Below are 11,575 nucleotides of genomic sequence, written 5' to 3' on the forward strand. Positions count from 1 at the left end.
TTGAGTTGTTAAATTAGATTGAAGTATTGTTAGTTAAATTAGTCAAGTTAGAATTTTGATATGATGTTTAGTTATAATAATATGGGAAATGATGGTTTGATGAATCAAGACTAAACTTCCATTAGAGGGGTTGATGAAGCCTTGATGAAAGCTTAGTTGTATAAGTGTAGAATCGTTGTAGAGTCTATTCCATTCTAGAAGGTCGTGTTTCGCCATGAGAATGGGTAAACGACCTCACATGCTAGTTATAATTGGTAGAAATGTCATATTAATTAGGGATTAGAACGAGCAATTCTTACAGTAAGAACGTAAGAATTGGATTACAACAGTCTATGCTAGGTGATTAAGTTGGATTCGAGGTGGAATCAATTCCCCTCTAATTCTTTATCTAGATTCACATTCAGTATTCAGTATCATTTCGTTATTCGTAACTTGTTAATTTCATTCACCTCGTAGTATAGAATTCCCCTCGTAAACCTCTCATTAGACTTAAGACCGATTAATAACTATGAAATCATTCCATGCTAGAGAACTAGGAGTGGAACGAATTGGTTACTCCACTCTATTTCGATAGAATTGAGAGTAGAAAACTTGATAAATCTTAGGCACATAAAATAGTTTTAGTTTACTTACGTTTTGAGTTTCATCGTTCATTTCGTAGGTAAATTATCTTTTTATGTTTTATCACCTAGTTTTTGCAAAATGTTACTATACTAACTCTATAATAGAACTATGCTTTGTCCTCAAAGTATGAAGAGATAAGGAAAGAGATTACCATAGAAACATGAGCAAAAACGGCGATACACCTGTATTATGTTCTTCATTATGAAAATACGCCACCCCCAAATAAGTTTGGGGTGTGGGTTCTTTGATATAGAACGATAAATACATGGTTTATTATACTAGGGATATTTATTCTACTATAAAATCTTTTTGGGTTTTTGTATTTTTGAAAACATGAAATGCATGAAAGAAAAATGGAAAATTTTGGCATGATGTATCTGTTTTACCTTCTACTCATAAACCAAATTCCACAAAAATAAGAAAAAAAAAAAGCAAGACAAAATAAGCAAATAATATTAAACATAAAGTTAAACTTAAACTACGTCGTACACGTGAAAAAGAAACATAAAAATAAATAGATCCAACTATACGGACACTAGGAATCCTAGTTAGAATCCGTGCGTGACTCATATTGACGTCTAAAAGATCCTTTTCCTTGCTGACGTTGAGGCCTGGCATGTCTATCACTACGCAGGAGCGCATCTCTGGTGCTCTGCAGTGTTATAGTGACACTGCGCTGAAAACGTCACTGCTCCTGCTAGAAGGTCCGATGCTCCTCTCTGAGGGTATATATGTTGTTCCGCTATGATATTCCGCTATTCCATTATGATGCTACCCTGAGTTCCCCTGAGCTGGTGGAGATATGAGTGCAGAATCCTCTAGCCTCCATGGAGGAAGTGAATTCCATCCATGGGCTGAGTGAACCGTCAAGTGGCATCTTCGGCGAAGTAATCCACCTTCTCAGTCGGGCGTGCTTGCTCAGTGGCTCTGGCTTCAGGTGGAACGAAGCCATGACTTCTAGACACAGTGGGCATAGATAGGACCTGTGGTAGCGTCCTTGACCTCCACTAAGGTGTTTGTTGCTTGGAACCCCAGTGTTGCATGATCTTGGTGACCAGCACTGGTAGAGGGGCAGTTGACTTCTTCGGTTTGTAGAGTTGCTCGAAGATAAAGGAGACGATGCATAAGCTATTCTTCTGCTCTTGAAGATTCCATAAAAGATTAAGTATCGCCTTACCTATATCCAAAGGCTTGGCCGAGCCTAGCAAGTTGTTGGATGTCCACTGAGATACTGCTAGCTGGTTCCTTCATAGCGAACTCTGGTAAGCGCAGTGAGACTTAAGGTTTTTAACCCCCTCGAGAAGTGTCTTTATCATCGTCACATCGATGGTCTTACCATATGGGGGTTGTTCTATCTGAACATAGGCCTTCAAAGGGATCTCCATAACTCCACTCACCACCTCCTTGGTGAGCTCTAGAGAACGGCCATCCTTAACAACCGTAATGCGGTCATCCTCCCCTCTAATCATGCAATTATAAAACGAAAGAGTAAGAGAGGGAGAATAAACCGCATCTTCCAACAAAACCAAGGGTTCCCATCCGCTTCTTCTAATCTCAGCACTGAAGTGCACTTCAAACAGATCGGAATAGAAGAGGTCTTGAAAATTTTGCTCCGGCATGATTTTAAGAATTCGAGCCATTTAGAGTAGGGATTTAAAAAATTGGGATTTTGAGTTGGAATGGGGGTTGAAAATGGGGAAGACTGTGAAAATTTTGTATGGTGGTGTGTTGGGGTGAGATTGCGAGCACGAGCTAGGAGAGGGCGAGCCTGAGTCGGTTAGTGGTGGCTAGGGTTTGGGATTTGTGAGGAGGAAGAAAGGAAGGTGGGCAATCGCGTAGGGTTTGATGGAACATGCCTCGCACATGCCTCTTTTAAGAGTTTGAAATTTCGGCCCATGCCCAAATGAATTAGGAAATTCCGATCTTGTCCTCAATGTCTTGCCTACTTCAAGAGCCAATCCATGTTTCGTTACTCTTCCGATCTTGACCTGTGAGATACCAAAACGATCAGCATCGAAAATACAACATAACGGTATATGATACGCTCACATCCAACGGTAGATGAGAAACAGATAATGGCAAAAACTGTACAGGAACTATAAGAAAATATATACAGATAACAGAAAGAAAATTTTAATTAATTTTTTTGGGTTTTGAATAAGTTTGACACAAAAATTAAAAAGGTAGATCGTTTTAAGTCAGATCCCCAAGACTTGGAAGTTTTTGAAAACTTGAGTCAATCCCACCCAGATGGCTGGATTACTCTCTTCAACTGTGCTCGATGAGCAGGTGGCTGGCACATGAAAACCGTAAAAATTGAATTGTTATGAGGTTGAAGACCGGGGCAAGTTGGTGTTTGACAATTCGAGCACCAACCTTCTTTCATAGCATGTCTCTTACGTGCATATAAACTCTTACCTAAACCAGGAATGATTTTCGGTATATGTGTTCATATCTTAAGCTGCAGTTCTCTAGGAAGTGCTTGCACACGATCATTGAAACTGATCCATCTAGTCTTGCTAGGTGGAGGGTTTTTGTTTACTACAAAAGACATTTTTGAAAAGCTTTTTAGAAACGAGAGAGATTTAGAAGGGGAAAAAATTTAAACGAGAGGGGAAAGATTTTTTAGAAAGAAAACTTTTGGAAATTTTTTGAGTCTTTTAATGTCAGATTCTCGAGACAAAATAGAAAGGCGAGGCAAAAAAATAGAATTAAACAGAGAATATTATCACTTTGGGTTACTCTATTTGTTTAATTCTCGTTTGGAGACGCCTCGTCTCTCTTTTTATTAATTTTTTAGGTTGGTTTTCTCATTCAAAATATATCTCTATCCATATAGAGGTTTTGCCAAGAAGATACAATTATACGCTAATCCGGTATCATTTTGGTTACTCCGGACATTTAACTTTCATTTTTATATCTTCTGGTTTTGAAAACTATGGCGAGATGTTGTAAGAAACTCGTACTCAAAAGTAGTGATTCTAGGTGTTACTTACTTTAAAAACAAAACAGATAATCTTAGGCAACTTTCATGTTGGCTCTATGGCGAACCCAATCTAGACAAACAAAGCTTCAGCTACACGAGTTGGGGGATTTACTACGCAAGACATGGAATGTCTTGACCTGGGCGAATAGCTCGGTGATATAGCCGACCCTTAATAAGCAAAGTTGATCTCAAACTGCCCCTAGATTGCGTTGTTCTAGGGGTTGGTTTGTGTAAAATCCATTGCCCATTTTGAAAAAACCACTTAACTATTGATGTATCGAGAATCTATCATTAACAGCACAAAGAAAACAAACATTTTTATTAAAGAACGAAAGAACATTTGTTTTTGGCTTTTTGGTTTTTTTGTTCCTAAGTTACTATGATAGAAAATATAAACTATAAAACTACTAAGAAAAATCACTATGATGAAAGTTATCCTCCCAATTGAAGATGCTTGAAATTAAGTGATCCTAATTGCTAACCATCCCATGGTTTGGCCTCCCTAGATCTTCCACCTCTTATTTTGCAAGTAGGCAAATCTAGTGAAGAGGACTAGCTCTATTTCTAGATAATCAAGTCTCTCATCTCCTACTCTCTAGTTAGCCCTAGTTAAAGCCATTCCAACCATAGAGAAAGATGGAGCTCGAAACAATTAGAAATCACCTATAGAAGAAAAAAGTTTTCAAAATCAAGGGATCCAGTTGCTAACCATCCCACGATATGGCATGCCTATGGAAGACAAGACATGCTAAACAACCATGAGAGACAACCGTAAGACACCTTCACTCAATCCCTATCACTCTCTACTTTGTTTCACATCTCTTCATTGTAGAGGAAAGACTACTCAGCGTCAAAGGTGAAGATTGAAAGAAAAATGCTTATGTAAGACAGAAAATGTAAAAATAGAAAGCAAGGAAATTAAAATAAAGACAAGAATTGTAAATGACAAGAATAGAAAAGCTATTTTAAAAAGAAGTGTAAAATAAAGAAAAGAGAAATTGTATACTCGCTCCACAGGTTCACCCTTACTCCAACGACGAGTAAAAAGTGTTTTACAAAGAATATGCGAGATATATTGTGGACTAAGGCTCCGGCACTTACAACCACACCCTCCAAGTGGAGAGGTCCGGTTACCTTATTGATGCATCCCCTTAAAGCAAAAGATGGAATGGAATGGGAAAGGAATACATCGGAAAAGAGGATTCAATCCTCATAGATGGAATGATTAAGAAAGAGTTTTTAGCGTGCCAGCTTCGTTCACGTCACTTGTTGCTTCAAAGGCTATGTTTGTTGGTTTAGGATTAGGAATAGCTTGATCTGGGAACACACCTTTCTGGGTTTTATCTTAGGCTAACAAGTTTAAAGATTGTTACATGACAAATAGCATTATTTCGGTGGGCTTATCTGTTTGGACACTAGTTGATGGTGTAATGGGAACTAGGTCTCTTTGGTTGTTGATAGGTGGGTTTTGATAGTTCTGGTTAAACTGGGATGGAACCAATTACTACTAAAAGAAGGGCTTTTTGTGTCACTTTTTAAGTGACACAAGAAGTCACTTGTGTCACTTTTGAAACTAATTCTGAAGTGACTTATAAGCCCCCGACACATAAAGTTCTACCAAAAGTGACACAAAAGCCTTACTAAATGTGTTACTTTTTGTTAATAAAAGTGACACTTAAGAATAGCCTCTTGTGTCACTTTTAAGAAAGAGTGCCACAGTGCTTATCAAAAGTGACACATTAAGTATACTAGTTGTGTCACTTTTGGACCAAAGTGAGACATAAATACGTCAAAAGTGACACATTAAGTATACCAGTTGTGTCACTTTTGGACCAGAGTGAGACATAAGTACGTCAAAAGTGACACATTAAGTATACCAGTTGTATCACTTTTGGACCGTGAGTGAGACATAAGTACGTCAAAAGTGACACATTAAGTATACTAGTTGTGTCACTTTTGGACCAGAGTGAGACATAAGTGCGTCAAAAGTGACACATTAAGTATATTAGTTGTGTCACTTTTGGACCAGAGTGAGACATAAGTACGTCAAAAGTGACACATTAAGTATACTAGTTGTGTCACTTTTGGACCAGAGTGAGACATAAGTACGTCAAAAGTGACACATTAAATATACTAGTTGTGTCACTTTTGGAAGTGACACATTAAATATACTAGGTGTATCACTTTTGGACCACAGTGTGACACAAGTACCTTAAAGGCGACACATAAGCCTCACTTCTTGTGTCGCTTTTGGGAATCAACTCCATGTAACTCGTATGAAAAAGAAAGCGACACATAAGAGTAGTCAGTTGTGTCACTTTTAATAGATATTATGTCACTTTTTCCAAAAGTGACACAAATGAAAATAATTTTTTTTTAAAACATTTTCTCATTTTTGTATTCGATCGTATTCATTTCTCAACCTGCATCCTATACATCATAACCAAAATCCCATTAACCTGCTTTATGACATAAACAACATCCACATACATTTATCAAAACATCACAACCAAAATCACTTTAACTTGCTTTATGATATGAAAACAACATCCACTCAAGAAAAAATAAACAATATTCAAAACGATTATTTTATATTGATTTTATGGATCAAACCTAGTATCTATTATCCAGTTTAACTCCTAGCAAAATAAGTCATTCCATTACAAAAAGAATCACAATAAATTAAAGGAAAAAAAACCTACATGACGCCAACGCTATCCTAGATTTATGGTAAGAACAATCAACTTTATTCAGATAGACATTGTCATTTCAGCTCACTCAAAAGCGAAATAGTCATCTGCACAATGAACATACACAAATACATGATACACCAATCACCACGTAAAGCTTTACCAGGAAAGTATAACCTTACAAATGCGACTAGTCAAACGTTCTCTGCTTGGAAGAGCCACTGACATGCAGACCATGATTTCAGGTTATTGAAGCACACATGATAAATGAGGTCTGTTTAGAAGAAGCCATTGCTATAACACCAGGAGTTGGACTTTTAGCTTCAATTGTAAGCGTGATTTCTCTCCCCACTTTAGGCCAGCAGGACTTCTTGTTTTGGCTTTTTAGCTCCTAGCTTTCTGCCTATAAACAAATTGGGCAAACATCAGGTAACATCTAAAACTCTCATCCTATGATCCGTTAAAAACTTTAAATGGACCACATTCTATTTAATACTATTGTGCAGTCCCAAAATTCAAAAGCTTTTAGAGTCGACATTTTAACATACTTATAGCCTCAGTTAAAGTATTTTGTCAGTCTCTTCGCAAATGTATATCTGACTTAACAGTCAGCTTTCTTTCCATGCTCCTAAACCAATCAAAGGTGTCTCTATGGTGAAAGCAAGCCAAAAATCTATAAATAGACTAAGGTTTTAATAATAACTTCACACCAACAATGATATTGCCTTGCTTTTTCTAAATCAGGCTCCACAACATGTCTGTATCAACATTTAGTATGGAAACCTTAATATCAAAAGGCTCAAACTAATAGAAATTACTTTAAGATAGCGCACATGTAGTGGGCTTTATTCAACCATGAATGGGGAGTGAATGGCATCGCACCAAGAAAGATGACTGGTTTCCAAAGTCAAACTTGAGCTGCGAGAGTAGATTTGGTGCAATGGCACGTTCCTGTGGTCAAAACTTGAACTAGCAAAACTAGACAGAGGATGTATACTACATAACCAGAAAATATACCTCAGTTCTTCTAAGCAGTGCGTGGCTACTTATCAATTCTTGAGCATATCTCATCAATCAAGGGTTTTACTGGGAAGGCCTCCCTAGTTTCAAAACAGTAGCATCATCACCCGGGACTGTCAGTAAGTTCCCACTATCAGACATGTAGAAATAATTGTAATTGATTCTAGCAACTAGATCTGCCAAATGAGGAAACTGCCCCACATTGAGTTTGAAGGATAGGACCTGCAAGCAATTTAGACAAATTTGAGTCACGGTTGCATATCTGTGCATATGAATACTAGTGCATTTACATGTCTACTGAGGTTTGAATGTGTCTACACGAAACTGCATAAGTCTGTTGGTGCTAATACATCAAAAGAAGGGAAAAAAAATTTAAAAAAAATGCATCTTTGTGGTCGAATAGCAGTGTTAAACATGCAAACATCTAAAATATCAAATAACAGTGACCATATGGTAAAATGCATATCCTTTTGTCAATACAAAAAAACTTTGTCTTTGTTATCATATGCCAAACTATTTGCATTAAAATCATGAGATAGGACTACACTTTCTTTTTCCTCTCTTTCTAATCAGCCGATTAAGGTTTTTCTACAGAAAAAATAAATAAACAAATAAACAGAAAAAATTGAGTCGATATACACAAGAAGTAAAGTGTATTCCATTTTTCTTTATAACATGTGTTTGAAACTTATCCTACATTACTTATTGTTGAAGTATACGATGGCATGAGGAATATTCTAGATCATGTTTTCCATACACCATATATTCCATATCATTTGACAATATACTAATTGATATTGTCAAATCTTCTATATTCTCCACCATTCCATTGTTAATGACGATTTGATGCTCCTCATCTCATCGTATACTTCAACACTTATATGCTTTTCAAATTATATCATGGCACTCCATAATTTTTAAACAAATACACAATATAGCAAAGTGATGGATAGAAAATAACTATAAGAAGAAAAGCAATGCAATCATCAAATTTTCTCTCGTTGCGGTCCACTTCCATTTCACATCTAGCCTTTATAGCAAGAGCTGCTCCACCACTACTTAAAGTTTGTTGTATGGTATAGAAGTCAAGAGCTAATTCAAGGATGTTCTTAATCCTGCTCACAATCAAAGCCCACTGCAAATTCATGACAGCTATAAACTTAATCAACACCCTCAACCAACAAGCACTAAAACAAGGAATTACAAAAAACACCAAGTAGTCAAAAAAGGAGACCAATATCCTACCAGCTTATCCAGAACCACAAAACATTGTCTCTGAATAGACGAGAGATAGGCCTCGTGCACTTCTATGACTTCATCAAGAGAACCAGCTGCTGACATACCTTCGCAGAGTTCGAGCCATGAGTTGTGAAAAACCTACATAAAATTGATAGAGATCAAAGGTGTTAGAGTGCATATATTACTTTCTGAATAAAACTAAAAGAAATTAAAATGGAAATTTACCCTGTCCATGACATATTGGTGAAAACCATCCACGAAATGGAGAAGTTTTTGTTCCACTAACCAATGATGTTTGTGGTTTCTTGATGGAGTGCCCCTACCCTACAAGAGGGATATTAACTATTTAACAACTGTGAATATACTGGTATAGTGGTATCTGAAACTCCCCACAACAGTTTATATGGAAGAAATCAAAGGCAATGCCGTGATATATTAGTTGCAATCTGAAGAATTAAAAAAATAAATAAAATAGAAATCTATGTTTCCAAGTCTAGTTAAAATTCTAAAATGCTATAGAAAACAAACCTTCCACATCCACCTCCGTGCTTTGTCAAGAACAAATTTTGCACGCAAAAAAAAACAGGTGGCCATTTGATGATCAACTGAAAACACAAGTTTCTATATAAAAATTGTACCTGATTATATTTATTAATTGCCTATGAATTAGCAATCTGCTCAAGGGGCCAAGGAACCTGTCAAAATAAACATTAAAATGCACTTTCAAACATCAGGGGTTGAGTAACAGGACCATGATTAGCATCCAAAATATCAAACAAGTTCCCAAACTAAGTTATCGCAAGAGATAAACCAGTACTTTCTCAATGAAATTAAATAAAAACGAAAAAAAATATTACCTTTATTTTCTTGCTCGCGAGAGAGAGCTGGAAAGGGAACTGAGACGGAGAACGAGGGATGGATGAGAAACCGCTGGCTGGGAGAGCGCGCGTGGTGTTAGAACGACGGTGATAATTAGTTGGGAGGAAGAAGGTGAGGTCTCTTCAGCGTTTTTGCGAGACAGACTTTTTCTTTTTTTTTTCTTCTATTTTTTTTTCTTTTTAAGCCTATGTGTTTGTTAAATTTTAACTCATGGAAAGGAAAGGAAATAAAATGGGTGGTCCACTATGAAATGGAATGGAATGGAATGGAAAGAAAATAATTTTAAATGGTATGTGTTTGGTAAACTGGGGAAAGGAAAGTAAAAACTGGGGAAAAGAATAATCATGTTTGTTTGCAAAAGCTATGGAAAGGAATAATTGTATTGTTGGGTCATGGGTGTATTAGTAGTAAGTCCCTATCTATCTATTTCCTTTCCTTTCCTTTCCTTTCCACAAAATTTTCAGGAGTTAGCTAAGGACACAAAACCTTTTCCATTTCCATGATTTTGTTTCCATATGGAAAAACCCATTTCCTTTCCATGGGTAAACAAATGCCTTAAAAACTATGGAAAAGGTGGACCACTCTTATTTTCCTTTCCTTTCCATAGTGTTTCCATCATAACAAACACACCCTAAGTTTATTTTCCTAGGTTTAGTAAGTTAATTCTTTTTGGGATGGAACTTAAAAGTATAGCCGCGCCCCCAAATCACGACTTTGAATTTCATGGCATAAACAATTATTCGTGTCTCTTATTTATTTCGATAATTTATTAATTTTGTTTTCAATTTTTTTACACCCAAAAGTGACACAACAAGGCAAACCAGTAGTGTCACATTCAAATAATTGGACACAAAAAATAAAATTACTTGTGTCACTTTTCCTAGAAGCAACACATCAGCCCTAATTCCATAAAAAAGTAACACATCAAAATTCTATGCGTCACTTTTTTCTAGTAAGTGACACGAGACAAAAAAAATAAGTGACACAAAAAACCATTCTTTTAGTAGTGAATGCTTTGTTATGATTGTTATAGGTACCTTGTCCTTATCCTTGTCTAAAGGTATTTGTTGGTTTGTTGAAACTTGGTGGTGTTTGGTTTTGTGGAATGTTGGTCCATACGAAGTTTGGATGTTGTCTCCATGGTACATTTGGTACATTGAAAGCACATACTTCTTCTGGTTGAAGTGATGATAGGTTTGTGATCAAGGGACAGGTGCCATCTATATAATTTAATTAAGCTTAGACAGAAATTGCATGGTAAGGTATTTACATTCATGACAGGATGAAGGGTTTGGTTTTTTTGTTTGGTTGTGAGGGCATCTATCTTTCTTGTAAGGGTTTCTATTAGGGTTTTGATTTCTAGATCTAATTTCACCTCAAAAATACCACTAGCGTTAGATGTACTAGGTTGGGCTGTTCTGGAATTGTTTATGTCGCCCCAATGGGTACTCTTTTTAGCTTGATTTTCAAGAAAGGTTAAAGCTTCGATTGCACCTCTATCAAAAAAATTACCATTACTCATGATGTCAAGGGTGGTTACTTTGTGTTCTGGGAGAAAGCCTTTGAAGAAACATTGGACAAGAGTTGATTTTTCTAGTTTATGGTGAGGACATGAATGAATAAGGTCAGAGAATCTATCCCATGCTTCGGAAAATGTCTCACTCGAACTCTGTCTGAAGAACTGTATCTTGCTTCTTATCTTTTCTACTTTTTTCGGCGGAAAGTACTTCTTCATGAAGGAGAACACAACCTTCTCCCATGTTTTGAAAGAGTCGGCCTTCTGTGAGAGAAGCCAAGTGTGACTTTTACCAGCTAGAGTGAAAGGAAACACTCGTAGCTTAACTTGATCGTCGGTGATGCCCAGATGATGAAAAGTATTACATACTTCATGTATCCGGAGTAAATGCTAGTACGGTAACTCGTGTTCTAACCCGTGGAAGATGGGTAGAAGATTGAACACGTTCGGTGGAATCCTAAAATTGCTCGTAAGCGGTGTGAGTCGTATATAAGATGGAGGCACATCTTGCAATGGTGTGTAGAAGTTGGAGAGAGACTCTTCAGCTTGCACTACTTCGTCAGCCATCTTAAGAGATGGAGGAATAGAAACAGGAGATTGTCTAGGTCAACGAACTCTCCT

The 11,575-nt window shown here is 36.9% G+C and overlaps 1 long non-coding RNA gene and 1 other non-coding gene across 4 annotated transcripts; one reads left to right on the top strand and one right to left on the bottom strand.

Annotated features, from left to right (window-relative positions):
• Positions 1 to 6,280: 6,280 nt before the first annotated feature.
• LOC147474500 (uncharacterized) lies at positions 6,281 to 9,592 on the bottom strand. 3 transcript variants are annotated; one of them, XR_015208117.1, is made up of 5 exons: positions 9,417 to 9,592; positions 9,198 to 9,254; positions 8,785 to 8,883; positions 7,318 to 8,697; positions 6,282 to 6,703 (listed from the first exon to the last, which is right to left on the bottom strand). It is a non-coding gene; the product is annotated as an uncharacterized LOC147474500 (long non-coding RNA). The 3 variants fall into 3 exon arrangements; XR_015208118.1 differs by lacking the exons at positions 9,198 to 9,254; positions 9,417 to 9,592 and having other exon boundaries at positions 6,283 to 6,703; positions 7,318 to 7,542; positions 8,282 to 8,697; positions 8,785 to 9,063; XR_015208116.1 differs by lacking the exons at positions 9,198 to 9,254; positions 9,417 to 9,592 and having other exon boundaries at positions 6,281 to 6,703; positions 8,785 to 9,063.
• A 1,441-nt stretch (positions 9,593 to 11,033) lies between these two features.
• LOC147474501 (small nucleolar RNA R71) lies at positions 11,034 to 11,140 on the top strand. Its single transcript, XR_015209967.1, has one exon. It is a non-coding gene; the product is annotated as a small nucleolar RNA R71 (small nucleolar RNA).
• The last annotated feature ends 435 nt before the right edge of the window (positions 11,141 to 11,575 follow it).

The sequence above is a fragment of the Coptis chinensis genome, chromosome 9 (genome assembly GCF_015680905.1).
Source record: "Coptis chinensis isolate HL-2020 chromosome 9, ASM1568090v1, whole genome shotgun sequence".
Taxonomy (NCBI): Eukaryota; Viridiplantae; Streptophyta; class Magnoliopsida; order Ranunculales; family Ranunculaceae; genus Coptis; species Coptis chinensis.